Raw genomic sequence first — 21586 nt, 5'->3', positions numbered from 1 at the left:
GAACATTAATTTAAGCATAAGAATGTCTATTTTGTATTATATATATTGATGATGAGTTAATGGGTATTGTAGGTAGGTAGTTAATTGAAACAATCGAAAAAAAAAAAAGAAGGCATTTAAACAGCCCCTCATGTCCGATCGGACTACTGTTGTCTTTGATCTTTTTATTTTTTATTTTTTTGTTTCAACTAAGTTTGACAACTTGATGATTATATAATGTGGCATTTTATAAGTAACATACTATTAATTCATGATTAAGTAATATATGATATGTAAAATATATATGAAGTCAAGTAATAAGTTTGCTTAAAATAAAAGTGTAGGTTGCGTATTATGAACGTAGAACCAAGTGTTTGCACGTATAGGATATCTAGAATCACGTATTGGTTGTAAGTTACGCATGTATTTACAAGGGTACGAGTATGTATCTGATGACGGGAGTAGCTCAAACCTTAATAAACCTGATTAGAAACACAACAGCTTAAAAGGTTGAAAGGTTAAAAGGTTCGGAAATAGTCCAACGGATCATGAACAGTAAAAAGACAAGTCAGAGCCTTGTCACATCACCCTCTGCGTGTCCAACACTCTCACAGCCGTAAAAGAGAGTATGTGCACAGAGAACACGCTTTTACCCGCAGGTCTAAACCCTTCAACCCTCAAATGGGCAAGTCCCTCACTGTAGCCAAGGATCACTGGTCAAAGGCTTCCTCTTATAGAATATTCTTTCCCTATAAATAACAGCCTATTGCCATTCATTCCAGCCATTCCAGATCAACTCAGATCACCCTTGATCTCTGATCTTACTTCTCCTCTCTAGAACCTGCTCCATGCTTGTTCTATTCTCGGCTCACTACAATATTATCTCACTTAACATAGACATTCTGGGTTGAACCCTTCAAGCCAGAATTCAAAGTGAATAATAACAAAGTGATCCGCCTCCACGTGCTACAAACGTGGGGGGACCCCACGACCTGCGTTAGGCTAATCGAAACCTTGAACCCTTTTACCCCTGAGATATCGCTACAGGCCTTGGTCTATTATTTGTTGTATCAACAGTATCAAATGTATAAAATGATTAAATGTTTAAGCATGTAAAAAAACAAATTAAGTATAATCTGTATGCAATAATTAGTTTTATTACGATCGAAGTCTTGGATTACAATGAAACGAAATACGATATACAAAAAGGAGCAAGCTTCCAAAAATAGAATTACAAGACACGTTTTCTAATTAAGGAAAATACGAAAAAAACAGGGTGTTACAGTCTCCCCTCTTTTATGAAATTTTGTCCCGAAATTTATTCAAGAGGAAGACTTTGAAAGGCATTTAGGCTAAAGTAACGATTGTCTAAAATCGAGACTTAGAAGTTTTGAAACGTTTTCAAAAGTACGAAATTTTGTGGAACGAAAGGATAGGTTTTGTAAAAGGAGTTTGTTTTGAAAAAAAATGAGTTGAGCCATTAAAAAAAAGGGTAATGCACGGTACCCCTGACCGCGGAGGGGATAACCCCTCCCAGGCCGCCACCCGACAAGCCTGAGCCTGGCAGTAAATACCCTTGCCGAGCCGACGCCTGAGGGTACTTTGTTCGCCCCAAGAATCGAACCCGGTACCTCTAGGTAAGAGGTGGGTGTCGGTGGCCAACTGGGCTACCCAGCTGGTTAAGTTTAGCCATTAAGCATAAGTAAAACATGCATGTGTGTGTATAGACGCGCGAGTTTAAACAGGTTTGAATAACTCAATGAAGAGGTAGTTTAAAATGTGATACCTAAAAAGATTTTTTTTTTACAAAACGGTTCGTATTTTGATGAAGAAACGTGGCTGCACTGTTCGTTTTAAAGGGCACTGAAAAATTTCGGTTTTGTAGAGAATTCTTTATCGGTGAAAACGAGAAGGTTAGGTATGTTAAATAAAATGGTTTTGGAGGTAACGGCTAACTACGGGTGTTTGCACATGAATAAAGAATAGAAAGGTAGTTTTAAAAGTAAGGAGGTAGGTTAGAATTCGAACGTTTAAACTGATTTATTGTAAATGAGGTTTGTATAAATGACAAGATTGGAGGATCATGGAGGTATAAGAGTCATTGATTGATCTAATAAACGAATAGGAGTATAAGGATGATATGTGTTTTGGACAAACGAACTCATTGCGTTAGGAATGAGGTCTCATCGTGGATAATCGGATATTGCGTGTTTAGCAATGCGTTTGTGAGTTGTTAAAGTTTGCATTTTAGGTCTAAATAAGTCCGCAAAACACCGAATTTCTCATGGCACCTTATACGAAAGTTTGGTAACACGATGTAAACACTTATATATAGGAAATACTAGCGGCGTATCCACCATGTTTTGACCATGTTACGTCCGTTTCGTTATTCGCGTCTTGTTACGTTCCATGTCTTACCATACACAGTAGTACTGTCTATGATTCTCATGCACCTATCACTATAATCCCATGTGCACCCGCGATTATATTGATCGTCGCATAATCCGCATAGCTTGTACTAGTTGTGTATGAATCAGGGTATGTGTAAATTTGAAAATAAGAATGAGTACGTATAAGAATGTATATTTACATTTTAGTATGTATGAGACCAACGTAAGCGAATCCCTCGGGTTTCGCTCGCGTACAGGTACGAATGTATGAATTATGAGTATGAATAAAAGTATAAGCATAAGTATAACTTTAAGTATGAATATGCATGTGAGTATAAGTATAAACATACAACGTATGAGTAGTATGAGTATAAGTATAAGCATAAAACATATTGTTATGAATATGAGTATGAGTGTAAATACGAATAACAATGATTGCGTATATAATATTAATTGAAATATAACGAATTTAAGCATATAAAAACAATCAAAAGGTTGAGTTTGTAAAAACGAATGGTATAAATGAAATTGACGCGAGATATCGACTAAAAGGTTTACGATGATATGAGAATTTTTTGTTTGTGTATGTAAAAAGAATATAAGGTACTTACTAGTTATGTGTGACGTGTTTTGAAAAGAACATAAATGCTACTTTTGTTTTAGAGGAATTTATGTAAGTCGAAAATGGTTGGTCCTATGAAGTTTCCTTACCCACGTGTTTTGAAATTGAAGTGACGTATTGAGCGGTGTACGAAGGCTTTTGGAAATAGTGAATTTGTATTATTTTAAAGGATTTCGTATTAAAATAAGAAGCTTGAAATATAAAAGTCCTCGTGAAAACGTGCTCCAAAAAGAATTTTAGCATAAGGAACTTAGTGATTTTCGAAAAGATTTTTTGGTAAACGATTGGATAGTATTCACAGTATTTTGTAAGTGTGCGCGAAAAGTTGGTTTGATTTCCGATTGAAAATAAAAGTCTTTAGAATAATGATATAACGTGAGCGTGTTTTAGTGAATACGTCGAGTATGAAATTTGTGGGCAAGAGATTAATTAGACCAATTAAGTTGATGGGTAGCATTTCGTAAAAATTTGAAAATCGGGAGGCAAAACGTTTATGGTATGCTTAAGAATTTCGTGTATGCATTTTATATGTATTAGTGTTAGTGCACTATGTCTGTTTACTTCGTCTTGTATCATGTAATGAAATAGGATTGATAGATCAGGGCTCATAGTTCGAGAAAATAAGATTTATGTGTTTAAGGGTAATTCCGCACGAAATTACCATCTTGGTAATTCCGCTTGGAATAGGTATTTCCATTCGTAGGTTAATTTCGCATGAGAAGTTAACAAGTTAATTCCGCACGGAATTAGCTTTAGCTAATTTCGCTTGAAACAAACTTGTTACTTTCACACGGAATTAAACGTCTATAAATACCCTGTAATCCCGTTTCATTTGGCACGGAATTAAGATCTTGTAACGAAGTGCTGCCAAATTGTGTCCAGGTGCTGTAAGACTATCAAATCAATAATAGAGACATATTAAAGAGTATCAAGCTGTTTTCATATCCGTTTCTCTGATTCTGCCTTTGATTCGGATCTAAAACTCTTCTGATTGACTAATTCGGGTCATACTACGATCCTACAAGTGGTATCAGAGCTCAGGAGGAGGAGTTCTATCAAATTCAGCTTGATTTCATCACTTCTACACCTTCTTTTTTAAATTGAACAAGATTTACGGTCAAAATGGACTGAATTTCACACATTACACGCGAAATAGTGTTTTAACAAAGCCTTGAGAAAATCAGACCAAAATTCTAAGTAAAAATGACTAAAATGGACCAAAAACCTAATTCCGTTTGAACGAACATCATAATTCCGTTTGAAATTGGTTCTTAATTCCGCACGGAATTAGCTATCCAGGGTTAATTTCACTTGAACTTTCACCTAATCTCGCTTGGAATTTAATTCTGTTTGAATTGTTTCAAACGAAATTATAATTTCGTTTCAAAGAACTGATTCCGTTTGAGTGAAAATTAATTCAACGCGGAATTAGTAATTCCGTGTGAGATCTAATCTCGTTTGAATTGTTATTTCGCGTGAAACTGCTATTCTGCACCAAAAGTAATTCCGTTTGAGACTTGATTTCGTTTGAAAATTGTGTCAAGATTATTTCACGTCAACCTAGTGTCAGTTTATTTCAAGTTGTTGGATATTGATTAAACTGATTGTGTTTGGTTGTTGTTTTGTGTCCAGGTTATAATTCTAGAAATTCACATCATGGCTGAAGAATTCTACAACATGTTCTTCAACGCGTGTACATCCGAGTCTTCCGAAATCTCAACTGTCACACCAAAAACCATTACTAAAGCAATAAATGAGAATATTAAACATGATAACTTCTACGGAACACACTCAAAGCCACCAACTCTTGAAAGTATTGAAGACTATACATGGTGGAAAGAGCGTTTTATCAACTAGGCAAAAGCCTATGCACATGAAAGCTGGTTCTGTTTGGAATTCGGTTACAGTAGACCAAAGGATGATAAAGGAGAAGATCTACCACTCAAGAAATTATCAAGATATGATAAAGCAGAATTTGCAGCTGAACAGAGAATGATTGCGTTAATTCAATCTTCAATCAGAAATGACATGTTTGCTTTATTGCAACATGACGGGTCATCAAAATCTGTCTGGGAAGCCTTAAAGGTTAAGGCAGAGAGGGGTAAAGAAATAAAGAAAAACAAAATTGCTTTATTAAAGAAAGAATTTGATTTGTTTGATAGTTTAAAAGATGAATCAGTTAGACAAATGATAGAGAGATTTGGTCATTTAAAAATTGGACTTGATCGTTTTGGCATTGTCAAAACAAGAGAGGAAATCATTGATAAGATCATAGAAGTGTTACCACGAGCTGATCAGTGGCAAACGTTTGTTTTTATTCTGAAAAATGATGCTTTGTATGATGAGATTTCTCTTGATGTTTTGATAGAAAAATTGAAAGTCATGAACTGGAGTTGCAGAAGCAGAACAAGATGAGTAGTTCTTCGCATCAACAGAATGTTGGTTTGTATTACAAAGGTAATTTACCTTCGGTGAAAGCTGATAGTTCACCAAAGACAGCATTTAGTAGTGAGTGGACAAAAGAGCCACAGAAAAGCTCATCAAGTTACAATCCGGGTTATCATTCATCGGCTTCAAAAGCTAGTTCTGAAGAAGCAGATGAGATTCTGTGCAACATTGCTCTCAAGTTGAAAAATTCTCCTGCAATGAGCATCAATGCAACTAAGCAGCAAATGAGCTTTCTTGCATCTGTTTTGGAATCGTATGAAGGTCTTGTAGCTGGCAAAATTGGAAACTCAGAGTTAACCAAAGAAGACTATGACCAGATTGATCCAGAAGAAATGGAGCTCATAGACATTCGCTGGTGTTTGGCAAGTTGCATTCGCAGAGCTCAGAGATACATGGAGATTACCGGGAAACAATCATTAGGTGGTGCATCAACAAAACTTGGATTTGACAAGTCCAAAGTGACCTGCTTTAAATGTAAGCAAAAACGTCATTTCAAGAGAGAATGCAATAATTCTGCAGTTGGTGGAAATGAACATCCGTTCAATGATGATTATTACCGAAAGGCAATCTACCACCGAAGCAAAGAAGAGACGAAAATGATTGAAGATAAACCCAGAGAAAAATCAAGAGCACTTGCAGTATTCCATGATGATGAAGGATATGATTGGAGTCAAGTTTGTCCAGAAGAAGATCGTTTGGAGAATATTCGAAAAACAGCTCATGGCAAAACTATATCAGAGAGCAAACATTATGTTTTTGTTGCTGAAATAAAAGAGGAAAACAAAGAAGAAAAAGGCACAACTGAAATAAAAGAGAAAACCAGAGAAGAGATTCTGAGCGAGAAAACATATCAAGAAAGAAACATTGTTTTGAACAGAATGGATGAAATGCAAGAAGAGTATGAGAGTGCTGTCATCAATAAGAGATGGGATAAGAAGAGAGAGTGCTATTTCAACAGAGAAGGTGAACCTGTTGTTCCAAAGAAAGACATAATTTTTGAAGATGTTCTTCTCATAATTCCTTCATCGGCCGAATACTATAGAAATGTATTAAAAGATGACACATATGCAAAAAGGCATGAAAAGGAAATAAGATATGCCACGACATCGTGTTTGAGGAAGAGGGATGAAGAGAATGAAGAAGAATGTTAAAGAAATGGTGAACAGTTTGAAGAAAGTTGCTGAAGAACAGCAAATTGAAGTTGTTGAGAGAGAAAAGATTGAAGAAAAAGTTGAGGTGAATGAAGAGGTTGAAGAAGCTGTTACAGAAGAACAGCAGTTTATAGAAGATGAGAAGAAAATTGAAAGTTTGGCTGAAGTGAAGAATGAGATTTTGGAGATTGCTAGTGATGCTGGTGATGAAATTGCTGTTGAAGGAAAGCAGAAAGATGTTGAGCAGACAGATGCAGATGAAAACAACGAAGTGCCAATCACTGAGGTAATTTCTAATTCTGAAATCTTAGAAACAATTGAACAGTGCAAAAAATGCATGGAACCATGCAGTGCTTGTACTAAAAAAGATGAAGTGTTCAGAACAAGAAATCTTGAATTCATAAAAGTTGAAGAAGTTTTCAAAAATAAATGCAAAGAAATGTTAGAAAACGAAAAAGTTTTAAAAGAAAATAATGAAAAACTTTTAGAAAAATATAAAAAATTAGAAAAAGAAAATGAGATTTTGAAAGAAAATATTTTGAAAAAAACAGAAGAATATGATCAAAAAGAAAATGTTTGTCAAGAAATGAAGAAAGAATATGATTCAATGAAATTGGCATATCACATTACAAAAGAATCATATGAAAAGGTGAAGTGTGAAATGAAATTTGTTCAATCAAGATTGAATTACTGTTCTGAAACATCAAAAGAACTAAAACGAATGTATGAAATTAAACAAGGTGTTGTAAATTCATATATTGAAGATGTTTCTAAGCTAAAACGACAGATTGATGATTTAGAACAGGATAACAACAAATTAAAAAGTTACCATGCGTCGTCATATGTGCTTGAACGTATTTTCAACATAAAACCGGATGGAAAAGATTCTGAGCATAACAAGAAAGGTATTGGCTCAGAGTTTCATTAAGTTCCACCACCGGAAAAGTTTGTCTTTTATGATGATGAAAAGGTCGAAAAAGCTTTCAACATGGTAGATTAATTGCCAAACAACATTGACGTAACCTATTCCAAATCTGATGATTCTAGTGATTCAGAGGTGGTAGGTAAAGTCGTTGAAAGTGTATTGAAAGAAGAGTCAATTGAAACAGGTAATTCTAAATCACAAGATGAAAATGAAGGTAATTTTCATGATGGATATCTGAAAAACACAAAATCCGAGAAAAAATTGAATGATGATTCAAAAGGATTGGTTTATACCATGATTGGATCGGACAAATTATTCTTAGATGTTGTCTTCCCGATTCAGAATGTGATTTCAGAAAAGATTGACAAAGTTTTCAAAATGGTTGAAATTGGAAAGGCTGAAATTCCAAAGTTTGCTGGTAAAGGTCACAAAACTTTTTATAACAAACCTGGTTTCAAGAAGAAAAACATGAAGGCTGGGTTGGGTTATAAGAAGAAACAAAATGGAAAGAAAAATGAAATGCCAAATTATCAGGCAAAGATGAATTTTGTTCATGGAACAACGTCAGAAGAAGAGAAAGAACTAAAATTTAGACGACCGTCTAATGACGAGTTCTTAGCTCAAAAGAAAAAGCAACAACCGCAGGTCAAAGATGTATCCAAGAGAACATGTTTCAAATGTGATCAAATTGGACATCTTGCACGCAAGTGTCCAAATCTGAAACCTGTTGATGTTGACAAAAAGAAGTTTGAAAATGTTGAGAAACAAAAATCTGAGAATGTGAAACAAAGGTCAAACAGATTTGATTCGAAACAAACTTGGAGGTACAATACAAACAAGTTTGCTTCAAATCAAAGTTGGAAATCAAACCAGAACAGATTTGATTCAAGACAGACCTGGAATTCTCACACACCCAAATTAAGAACAACACAAAGTTGGAAAACATCAGTTGATATGACAAAACCTTAACAGTTTTGGAAATCAAAAGTTGTTGTTCAAAATCAAAATGCTCATAAAGACTCACATTTTTACAAAAGATGTGCTTCAAAAGGTCAAACTTGGTCAGTTAAGAAACCAATGATTTCAAAAGGTGATGAAAAAGTTGAAGTGCAAATTGAAAAAGTCTTTGTTCAGATTGACAAAGATTTTCCAACATTGAATGAAGTTTATTGTGTTGAATTGCCTAAGGTCAAACAGACCTGGGCTAAATTGTTCAAGTAATTGAATACTTTGAATGTGCAGATGCTCAATAAATCCGAAGATTGTGAGAATGGAAGTTGGAGCAGCCTGACACAACGAGGGGAGGAGGCTGCTGAACCCTGGGTTGGTTGAAACAGGGAGTTTATTTGTTTTCTGTACATAAATAAACAATATTTCTAAAACCCTAAAAATTGAAAAATTGAAAAAAAACCAAAAATATGTTACTTGAATATGCCGAAACCATCACGGCGGAACAAACATGATTAATTTCACAAGATTGAAAAACGGTTTTCAAACTGTAAAAAAATAAATGTGTTGTAAATCATGGGGGTACGTTATAATTTCTGCAAAACAGAGCATGAGATGCAGAAAATGGATAGCAAGACAAAGCTATCAGTGTCGGTTTGTCAAATTTTCTTTATATGGTTTTTGCATTTTAGGGGGAGTAAGAATATTTCAGAAAATACAAAAACATTTGAAAATTTGAAAAAGCCAAAAACATGATAAAATTCGAAAAAGAGTTTTTGTGTAAAAAGAGGAAATGATAGTACATCAGTAGACAATCACAGTACGATATGCCAGTAGATTTTTACAAGCTTAGTAGATTGTTTTCGAGATATAAACCTAAATATCAATACTTTACTTATCTCGTGGGGAACATCTCTCGGATATATAGGTAACCCCTGAAATCTTGTTTGAAGGGCTTTCTATTTCTGACATACTAGGTCTTTTTACGTGATGATATCTGAGGTATTATACCTGGACTTCTGATTTTACGGGAGCAATAGCCCAGTCCTCGTATAATACTTTGCATTGCTTTAATCATAAAGCCTACCCTCAGCATAAAAAATGATGAAACATTGAAAAATGCTAATCATGTGTTGTTGAAGAAAAGATCCCCAAACAGGACACACTTAAAGTCGAGCCGTCATCTCTTTGCTGAACGGAAGTTCTGACCTGAGCTCTCACGGTTTCGCATTTACCCGTTTACAGATATCATTAGTGTACATTCACCTGTAAGACTGAATATAGGAGTCTGGATACAGGAGTATATTCTGAGGTGGGACATGCGAATAAGTTTAAGTGCTTAAAACATTAATCTCGTATCTCGAATCAGTTGAACTTTGTGTGAAAATTTAAGTGGACAAATATACTGACAATCTAAGTGAATCGTTTAGAACTTAAAGTGTTTAAAGCTCAACGGTACTAGTGATTTGTCATAAACTGATATGATCCTCTAACACGAACTCAAACAAAAATATTGTTTGTAAATATGTTTGTAAATATTTCTTTACTGCTTTATATTTCAGAAAATCCAAAAAGATTTTGATTTCTGCATTATTTTCGACAACCGATGTCTGTGTGCTGAGTTTCAAAATCTGAGTATGTTGATTGTGTTTCTGAAAATAAAACAAGTTCATTAATTTGAAACTTGAAGTTTTTATTAACAAAAAAAAAAATCAAAAACAGTTTGTGATATCTCCAAGGTCATTAGTTTGGACTTGGATGATTAACTGTGAGGGATTTGAATGCTTATATTGTTAAAAAGCCAGTTTCCGATTCTGTTTGCTGAAACTGCAAAATCTTGGAAAATTGTTAATAGAGAAAATGTTTAAGAGAGTGTAAAAGGTCCAGATTACGATTTTTGGAAAATTCAAAAGTTTGTTACTTAGAAGTGTTTGAGAATTTGCAGATACCAGATTACGATCCCGACAGCAGAGTCTAAGGGGGAGTCTGAAGACGAGCTCAAAGCAAGGGGGAGTTTGTAACCAGAAAGCAAGGTGTCGATCCCTAAAGCATGGAAGCTTAACGAAAAGGGGAGCCTGAAGAAGTTGTTTATGAAAGAGCCAGAAGCAGATCCTGGTATATCATTCAAAGATAGAAGCTGATGGAAGAAGAGAAAGATTGATGGATGTTTACAGTGTTAGACAATTTGGAAAGAGCCAAAAGACTGATCAAGACTGAAGATGCGTCATGCTGAAGATTAGACGCTAAAGACTTCGTCAACATCCAAGGGGGGGTCTGTTAGTGCACTATGTCTGTTGACTTCGTCTTGTATCATGTAATGAAATAGGATTGATAGATCAGGGCCCGTAGTTCGAGAAAATAGGATTTATGTGTTTAAGGGTAATTCCGCACGAAATTACCATCTTGGTAATTCCGCTTGGAATAGGTATTTCCGTTCGTAGGTTAATTCCGCATGAGAAGTTAACAAGTTAATTCCGCACGGAATTAGCTTTAGCTAATTTCGCTTGAAACAAACTTGTTACTTTCACACGGAATTAAACGTCTATAAATACCTTGTAATCCCGTTTCATTTGGCACGGAATTAAGATCTTGTAACGAAGTGCTGCCAAATTGTGTCCAGGTGCTGTAAGACTATCAAATAAATAATAGAGACATATTAAAAAGTATCAAGCTGTTTTCACGTCCGTTTCACTGATTCCGCCTTTGATTCGGATCTAAAACTCTTCTGATTGACTAATTCGGGTCATACAACGATCCTACAATTAGATTGCAAGGTAAGGAATACGTTTGGTAAAACAATAAACTTTCAAATTTGCGTAGGTAGGGATTTTGACGAACGAATGAACGATTTAGGTATAAAACATGATTGTTTTTGCATAATAAAATCCTTTTGAAGGAAAATATTGGTAACGGCCACCTAGGTAAGGGTATCACCCCTAACTCGTTGGTGATGTCGTTTTAAGAAAAGAAGGAGCGGAGTTAATTGTCAAGGTAAGGAAATCACTCCTATCTCGATAATAGGTCTTCATTTTGGGGTTACAAGAGATGTCATTCTTGTTTGTGACGTTTTTGAAATCATGCATGTGAATAACGTATAAATGTATGAAAAGATTTAGTATGATGTGTGTATAAGAAAATAATCTCGAAAGAAATTTGAATTTGAAAAGAGAGAATTGTATCATATAAGATCAATGATAGTAAAACATAGGTTTGATTAAAACTTAGATTGTTCCAAAACGGAACTTTGACTAAACCAAAGTGGTCAAAAATTCTTTTGAATTTGAGGAACATGGTTTGTCCTAATAGGTGGAATACTCTCGCCGAAATTTCGGTTAACGGTATTCACCCTTCCAGTTACTACATGTTCCAAATCAATCGAAAATTCGAGACTTTGCGGGATTTTTTTTTTAAATCAAGGAGCGGGACTAGTTGACAAGGTGCGGGTTTCACCCCTAACTTGTAGATTTCGCACCCTAAGTGTGGTTGGTACTCGTCGGGTCAAAATTTAATTTCGATACATTGACGAGGGTCCACTAGATTTAAAACGGAAATTCCCCATCAAGGTGAGGATTTCACTCCTAACCTGATGGTGAATTTGTGTAAAAGAATATGTGGATTGAGAGTCGTTCACCAAATTGTGGGTTTCACGCCTATTTTGGTGAAGTCGTCTCGTTTGTGTAATACGAGTGTTTTCGAGTTTAGTATAATCAAGTAAAATGCCTTAGGAAAGGCGTATGTTCGAAATAATAAAACAAGTATAAGTACGTAAAGCATTTCAAGAATTTAGCACATAAGAGACGTTTTAAGAAATTAGCATATGAATCACGTATGGTCGAGTATGGTACTTAACTATAGACTAGGTCAGAAGAATTGCATTTTTTTCCTAATTCCCTATAGTTATGGCTCTGATACAAATTTGTCACACCCCAACCGATGGCGGAAACATCAGACTGATACGAAATAGATTGCAAGAGACTTAATAACACTATTTGTGACAATATTTAAATCAACCATTTTCATTTCATAACTTCAAATTGTAGCATTACATGATAATTCAAATAACAACTTGTTCATGACATAAAAACAAAATTTGATACAACATTTTAAACCTAACACGTCTAAGTGTGTATCTAAGCATCATTCCTACTTCGTTTCATAGCATTATCATCCTCAACCTGTAACATGTTTGAAATAAAGTTCAATGCAAAAGCAAAGGCGAGTACACAAGGTTTAAATAAGTATAGCATAAGTATAAAAGCATTTTCTCGAATCCACATGGCAATTTGTAAACAAGGTAACTAGTATGCATCACAATATGTCAAACCCAAGTGTCCACTAGTATTTAGCATCCCTCGCCACAAAAGTAACGACACCGTTTTAGAATAAAGACTTAACAAGACCCCGACGGGTGGTGTGCTACTCCTATAGCGCTATATATGTTAAGTTGGGGCTTAGCAAAGTTAATGACATAAAGCATGTATATTCTAGCATGAACCTAAGTAAACAAGTAGCATATATAACGGATTGAGATCATAAAGTATGTTTTAAGTGTGTGAATGTGAAGTTTGTATAATAACATGTTACAACCCAAAGTGTTTTTAAAGGTAAATGGGTCAAGTGTACTCACACAATTGCTAAGTTTTCTGATTATCCATGTATTGACGAGTTAATGAGATTAGGAGAACGAGTGTGTTTGGTGTTGGAATTTATGTGGGGTGTTTAGAATCGGAATTAGAAATTTAAAGTAATAAAAGTATGTATATATGAAAGTAATATCTAAGTTCTAAGAGTTTGTTCATGACACCATATCAAGTGGTTTCATGGGTCCCAAATTGCCCATTGGAATCACAACAAGTACTCTAGAATCTTGGATATGTTACCTTAGGTTTATGGTGATTAATCATAGCTTGATTAACACCACAAACTCAGCCATGTTTATATATAATAATAGGTATATTTATATGGTAATAATATATCCTAAACTATGTCCAATCAAGTATTGTCATGTAATATCATGTATTGTTAAGCATGGAGGTTTGAAGCCTCATTATATGATTCACCACTACACACACCATCATGAAGATGGTGGGAGGGTCATGAATAACAAGAAAGTTAATCTAATCTAACAAGTTATAATAATGTTCAAATGAACGAGTGGAACTTAGTTTGGAAAGCCAAGGCTTCCATTTGTTCACACTTCAAAAGGCACAAGTTCATCATATGGAAGATGCTGACTTGTGCTTGTTTTCATCATTCGATTGTCAAGTAAAAACAGAAAATATGTGAGTGTTTGAACTCATAACTTTGATGGTAATCACCCAAATACAAACCCACAATCATAGACTTGATTGTGAGCTTGATGGGAACAAGATTCCATCAAGTTATCAACATAAAAATGAATCATACGAAGAAACAAAAACGGGCAGAATGTTTGTTGCACTTTGGGCCTCAAAAAATGGTGATGTTTCACCTTAGTTTGCCTAAGCAAACTTGTGAAAACCTTTCTAGAGGTTATCCAAGTGTTAAGAAGAAAAAATGAGAGGAAAATCGAAGTATTCTGATTTTGTTGTTGGAACTCAGCTGTGATTAAGTGTGTTTTTGAGAGGGTTTAAGGGTTGTAAAAATGGAAAAGAGACTGACTATAAGTTGTATTTATAGGGGGGGATTAGGGTTAAAGTGGGTTACCATTTAATAATTAGTTGGAGGGTTGAAGTAATTAAAAGAACAAAACAAACTATTTAAATCTGCCAATTAAGGCAGGTGGTTCATACATTAAAAAAAAAAAAACAATTAAATTTCAGCCAATGAGGATGGCCAATCGTAAGCATGTGGATGCCTATTTCCTTTTGTTTTTGAATATTAACTAGTTAAATTTTCGCCCGCGCGTTGTGGCGGGGACCCAATGACTGTAAAACGCGTGTCAGTAACGGCAAGCAGATACCGAATAACAAAACATAAATAAAAATGTCGTGAAAATGATAGTCAATCCGTCCTAAAAAGCGATTTTAAATAACCTAATATATAATAATAGGACCCACACGTCCTACACGTTGGAAATTCGGTTGTTTTCAGTTCATTTTTTACGGTGCTAACACGTTAAAATATGGATGAGCTCGGTACCGGTAACGGCACCGAAAGTACCGATCCGGAAGATCATCGAAATTAGGTACCGGCACTGAAAATGCTTGGTACAATATGATATGGTATTTGGAGGTAAAAATCAATAAATATAGATATGGTGCTAGACCGGTGTCGAACCGAAAGTAACGATTCTGAAAATGCCAAAAAGGTGGGTACCAAATTGGTACCGAAAATGATTTGGTATAGTAAATTTCGTACCGATACGATACCGGTTTGATTACAGGATTTGATACGATTTGCTCATCAATAATCTAAATATCCAAGTTAATTTTGCATGCCACAATTCATTCATTACGTAAAAAGACAAAAAATAAAGCAAAATAAGTGGTTGTGTATATAAAACATCATTCAAACGAAATACAGTTTACTTACCGTGTGTATGAAAAGTAATCTAAACTGTGCAATTACTTGCATTGCTACGTTGCTACAGGTTTTGATGAGCTCGTTACCAACCGGTATCGAAAATACCGTTACCGAAATCCCAAAAAGTGGGTAGCGGTACCGAATATACCTGGTACGGTACGGCTTGATACGGTCGGTACTGGTAGAGCACCGGTATTTGAGGGTAAAACCCAATGAATACCGGTGTCGAATGGATACCGAAAGTACACTCAGTTTGATAAATTTGATAACGATACCGGTACCCGATACTATTCATTTATTTATATTTTAATTAGTACTGTTGATTCACTTCAGAATTTAATATATAGGAGAATTTAAGCATAAGAATGTCTATTTTGTATGGTGGTTAGTTAATTGAAACAATCAAAAAAAAAAAAAAGGCACTTAAACAGCCCCTCATGTCCGATCGGACTGCTGTTGTCTTTTATCTTTTTATTTTTTTATTATTTTCTTTCAACTAAGTTTGACAACTTGATGATTGATATCATGTGGCATTTTATAAGTAACATACTATTAATTCATGATTAAGTAACATATGATATGTAAAATATATATGAAGTCAAGTAATAAGTTTGCTTAAAATAAAAGTGTAGGTTGCGTATTGTGAACGTAGAACCAAGTGTTTGCACGTATAGGATATCTAGAATCACGTGTTGGTTGTAAGTTACGCATGTGTTTACAAGGGTACGAGTACGTATCAAATGTATAAAATGTTTAAGCATGTAAAAAAACAAATTATGTATAATCTGTATGCAATAATTAGTTTTATTACGATCGAAGTCTCGGATTACAATGAAACGAAATACGATATACAAAAAGGAACAAGCTTCGAAACATAGAATTACAAGACACGTTTTCTAATTAAGGAAAGAACGAAAAAAACAGGGCGTTACACTAGAGGTCTTCATCAGAACTCGGTATTAGATCCTAATGTTCCGCCTTGTGACATGGACCCTGATTCCACTGAAATCCAAGAAAAACAAACCACATTTCAGCTACTATACAACAATACACGTATCTGATTACGAAATGAAATTTCAAATGCAAAATTAAGACAACGTCGTATCAATAACGTGGAATGTGATTGTAATAATAGCGTATTGTATCATCTTTATGATGATCCGAGTTGTGTGTCACTGGAAGGAGGTGTGCCTGGTGGGGTTGTTGAGCGAGATAGGGTTTTGGGGAGAAATGATTGGATTGTGTCTTATCATGTAAGTTAGGGGATTAAAAGGCTGGTTAAGTTTCAGATTTAAGGGAAATGACCATTATGCCCTCCCTACCGCTAAGTTATTTAACGGTCAACTAAGTGGGAGTGACTTGATTGCAAGCAACCGACAACCACAAGAACCAGAGTATTTGTTCTTTTCAAATAAGGACGGACCATATAATTGAGTGTAAACCACAGGAACTTAAATTGTACTCTACTAGTCGTTTACCCGCGCGATGCAGCGGGAAACATATCACTTAGGTTTGTGAGTTTAGGGCTATGTACGGGGTGGTTCGGTTTTGAGCCACCAATTATCTCGTGATATATTATATGGTACGTTTGTTATTTTCTAATCCGTCGCATAGGCGTGGTCTATCTATGCCAATAGTTTTCTTATTCGTAGCATTGATGTAGTCTATTTATGTTATGAGCCTTACGGATCTTAATTAAATAATAAACAAACACACAAATAAGAAAATTTAACCCAGGCCATGTCTTAAAGTACAACAAGTCAAAGTATGTTCAAATTAAGCTATGAATACATTGCATAAAATAAAAATTTACATTTTATAACTCAATTTACATCTTGTATACTATAAGTAACCCCAAAAAGTGTCAACCAAAAAGTCAAATTTTTAAAGTTAGTTGCAATATACTCTCAGCAAGTGGTAATACGCCCTCCCTCCTTGAATCATCATCTGGTGAGCTAGTGGTAACACCCTTCTGACCAAATCCACACCTAATTTGGTGGCAAAGGCTGCACAAATTGATAAAAGAAAATAAGATAAAGCGCTAAAGCGGATGAAGTTTGTCATGGATGGTGGCAAAGCCCGCCGCATATATTGTGATGGAGCTTATCTTGGAGATAATAGAATTGTTATATCTCGCCTCATTGAAGTAGAATGATATGTTAACCATTTGACTTCATATTAAATTTCACTCCAAAGTAACAATAATCTGACATAAAAATCAATATAAACCATCATTCTTTTCCGAAACTTAGCTAAAAGAGAGTACTCTTCCTATAGTTAGCAGCCCGACCAAGAATGTTCATCAAAAATATCCGAACTGGGCAACGGACACCCCTAAGTTATAGCCTAGTCACAATATTTCGGCAAACTCATTAATATAATACCTTGGAGTATGTCAATCTGTTGTGAAACTGAGCTGCCATTCATGCCAATGACCAAGAGGGTCTGCTGTATCAGGTACCAAAATGTGTTTCTGTATGTCAAAGTATAATAAATAAAAGAATAAGCATAGAAGATAGAAAAAGAAATAGCAGCTCTTGTTATGTCATAATGGCCATTTTTTGGAGAGCCTATGAAGAGGCAGCCTCTAGTGCTTGCTTGTAGAAGATAAAAGCCGTTTTCTATTGACAATTACCAAGGTATTTGTCAGATTAGGGTGTCCAGCCGGAGGCACATTCACTCATTAACAGCTTAAGTGGACGCATTCAGTCATAGAAAATGCCATGATGATGACGTCCTTGTAACCCTTTGCTGTAACAATGAGGTCAACATGGTAAATTGCAACTTCAGATTTTTTTTTTTTTTTTTTGGATAAAGGGCAAAGCCCGGCAAATGTATAACCACAAAACAACAAAAAAATACATCATCCAAAGGGGCATTCCCCCGTATCGTCTCCCAAAACATGCTTCGGGAGACCAAAAATAATAAAAACCATGCAACCAAGTCTAGGCATGTACAAAAACCTAGTATTTAGCAAGTTTACAAAACTATATTTCACAAGCCGGATAAAACTAAAATGCAGCCCAAACATAATGATCTTCACTTTCCGAGCAGAGTACCTGCTTTCCGGCCCCGCGATCATCCACACCACCCAAAAGGTTTGAACATTCCGATTTTTGAACCCTGAATGGGCCTTCACAGCAAACCGGATCAACATGTAAACTGCCCAAGCTAATCAAAGGGCTTTCTCAGGTGCCTTTCCAGCAGACCAATAGCCCTCTTGAGGGCCTTTAACAGGTGTTTTTCACAAGGGCCGATGTATTTAAAGTGGGCCTTTAACCTCACCGCATTGGACAGCTTCACAAAACCCATCTGACCCGTTTGAACCGTTAGACCCAATAAAACAGAAAATAAACGTGACTGAATGGCCCAGTGCTACAACACATCTGACCCGTTTGAACCGTTAGACCCATTCATCCGTGTATGAAGCTCCAGCTTTATAACCTGTCAAGATTATCCCTACAATTTACCAAAACCATTCTAAGCACATAATCAAGTCGCCGGCAACATATATCAGTCTAAAATCGAGTATAGGGAAGTACAATTACCTTATTCATTAAGCAATAGATGGATTCGTGGTCTCAAACTCTCAATGAGTACCTACATAGACATAAGTTTGTTTTTCATATTAAATTTTATTATAACATATGAAATTTGATATATAATTGTTCATAAGATAGTTTCATATCTTACCAGCCTATAGTGAATGTAAAGCCGCCAATCACCATGTGTGTTGTTACCACAACACCAATAATATATGATGCAAAGAAACCATCAGTTATTCATATGCATATGTCCTCTCTGAAACAGAAGAAAACTTAGCAACTTAAAAAGAATATATTTGAACAAATAAAGTGACATCATGATACGCTGTTTAAATTGTATTTAAAGGCTTCAAAGACTGGCCTGTTCAATCGAAATCTTTCTCAAACGTCAATGAGGTGTCGAGATGTGAAGAGGCCAGTGTGAAAGCCATAGTTGCGTAGTATAGCTTCTGTGAAAACACATGTTGATCCCTGTAACGAAGTAAGTTATGACATCAATCAGAATAACATCAATCATACACACACAGAGTTGTTTTTATATCCAGATTGCTTCAGGCACACCATCCTATACAATGTACACGGTTGAAAATTAGAAATATGGTTTCTTTGCATTTGCTAAACTTCTTTATTTTATTTAATTTTTTATAAACGTAAAGAATTACCTGTAAACGGTCCTCAATTGCAGCAACCCCGAGTATTTCAAGGTCCTGTTCTAATCTTTGGCAAACCTCTGCTACTCTCCACTGTAAATATAGATTTTAAGTTGTAGAATACATACACATACACATATATCAACGTATGTAACCGAAACTCTATACGGTAACATTAATACGCAAAGTAACAAACACAAATGATGTTTATTCACCTTAAGGACTGTAAAAGTCAGATCCATATCAGCTAGGGTTTGAAGCAAATCAGCAAAAGCATCATCAGTCTAAACCACAATATCATTAACAATAAGTCAACTAACAATCTAATAACCCCATTTGACCAAGTAATACAGACCCAAAAAAATCCAGCTTCTCTCGCAAACCAGCAGCCAAGTTACATAAAATGTGATGGCTTTGGGAAATAAGATTACACTGCAAAAGAATTAAGTCTCAGCAACAAACAAATTATACTAATCCAAGAAGATAATTATAATTTTTTAAATGTCAAAGGTTGGAGTATTTCTAATATGCCTTGTGAATCTATTGTTACCATAATCTACATCCTTGAATGGAACACTTAAGTTTTAAGGGTGACCTTCAAGCCGTTTGAACCGTTTCTACTTTTGCTAAAGATTTTACTCGAACTATTTGACCCATTTATATGCTACATAGAGATGACCAAATGGGTAGGACGCGTGGGTCAGGTAACAGGTCAGTCAAAATGCACTCATATCAAACACACATACTTTTATGTAGCCGAATTGGGTCAGGTAGGGTGCGTGCCCCACATATTATTGAACGGAATCTCCATAGTTCCTAATTCTATTTTGTATAATTCTTCCTTTCAGTTTGAGCCTGCCCAATAGCATTATTAGGCCAGTTAAGTGAAGTGTGTCGGATAAGTACTCCACAGGGGCAACAATGTAATCCCTAGAGGCACCGATTCGACACTGGTACCCAGTACCAAATGTTGTTTGAGATGGTACACTAATGATGCTTAATGTCTATGTTTGTACCACAAAATCTATCACGTAAGTTTAAAATAACAAAGCCAACAACATTTTTGAAGCATTTTTAATTGGAATCTGAAAGTATCATCTTCCTTTTTGTTAACTAACCACGATAATCGAATAATCTAACTAACATTTTAGCTACTTAAAATCAGTAAAACCAAACCATATTTCACATAAATCAAAACTCCACCAGCTTAAATTAAATAATACCTTGGTAGAGACTTTTCATGGGCTTTATGATAAGGACCCCTGAACTCAGGAATTAAACTAACATGGAAAAATACAGACATAAGTTTCAAAATTCAAAACCCTCCACAAAGAAAAACTATAAACTGAAACAACACAAACCTTCTAAACCCTAATAAAGATAAAAAAAAAAACCCTAATTAAGCGTTGTAATTGAAACCTGTGAAGCTCGAATCGACACCAAGAAGGAAAAAAAGAAGGAAAATCCAGATCCAGTTATTTACCCAAATCGAAACCTGCAAGCAACAAAGATTATTTATAATATAAAATAAGAAAAAAGAAAAAAAAGAAACAAAACTAATAAATGATTTTTGACAGGAAAATCCAGATCAAGTTACTTACTCACCAACACCTTAATGGCTTAACAAAGTATGTACCTTTTAGTCTCAACCACTAATCAACCGTGTCAATCCGAGATGTCTCTGATAATCAAAGTCAAATTAACAAAAACAAATTCAACGAAGAAAAATTAGGTCAAGATAGACTCACTAAAAAGAAAAAGACCTTGAACCAGAGTAACTAAAAAATGTAAGATTTGACTTTATTACCTGAGTAGAAACCTAATGGCAACGACTTTAGAACTCGCAGGAGAAGTTCATCAGATTTCTCCATGGGAGAACTCAAATGAAGAAGACCGACAGCAGGATACAAATTCGACAACAGATAATCCGGTGAATCCGGACCGTTAAACCCATCATAAATCCCCACGAAAACTCACCAGTGCTCCTCCAAAACATGTACCCGATTCTCACCCGCTTTCCCTTGAGCCCATTTAAGCTTCTGACTCTGATTCTGAGTCGCCCGAAAGAGAAGGTGGTTGATGTTCTTGAGTCGCCTGAGAGAGAGAAGGAGAGAGAGAAGGTCTGATGAAGCTTGTGAGATGTGTGAGTTATGAGAGAGATAGAGGGATGGCGATCCGTGTGAATTGAAGTGGACGGTTGAAGATGGCGATCCGTGTGAAAAAGTGAGATAAATGGACGGCTGAAGATGAAGGGTAAAAGTATTGTGTTTCTTTATGCCTTAAGACTTGTACATTGTGCATTGAGGGTGTTTTCAACACATTGTTCAATTACCATTCTGTCCTTCCTATATCCTTATTAAAGTAGTATAGATATAATGATTTTCTTAATTCAATTTTCTAAATTGTATTATAAAGCAGTAAAAT

General features: G+C 35.4%; 1 long non-coding RNA gene across 13 annotated transcripts; it reads right to left on the bottom strand.

The window, feature by feature from the left end:
- Positions 1–17758: 17758 nt before the first annotated feature.
- LOC110916722 lies at positions 17759–21366 on the bottom strand. 13 transcript variants are annotated; one of them, XR_002579941.2, is made up of 10 exons: positions 20970–21358; positions 20799–20843; positions 20582–20657; positions 20386–20442; positions 19518–19594; positions 19378–19446; positions 19175–19255; positions 18661–18983; positions 18516–18567; positions 18096–18426 (listed from the first exon to the last, which is right to left on the bottom strand). It is a non-coding gene; the product is annotated as an uncharacterized LOC110916722 (long non-coding RNA). The 13 variants fall into 13 exon arrangements; XR_004863960.1 differs by having other exon boundaries at positions 19378–19409; XR_004863959.1 differs by having other exon boundaries at positions 17759–18426; positions 18661–19077; positions 19378–19594; positions 20970–21366.
- Positions 21367–21586: the final 220 nt, after the last annotated feature.

Source organism: Helianthus annuus, chromosome 8, assembly GCF_002127325.2.
Source record: "Helianthus annuus cultivar XRQ/B chromosome 8, HanXRQr2.0-SUNRISE, whole genome shotgun sequence".
NCBI lineage: Eukaryota > Viridiplantae > Streptophyta > Magnoliopsida > Asterales > Asteraceae > Helianthus > Helianthus annuus.
This window is presented reverse-complemented; position numbering and strand designations above follow the sequence as displayed.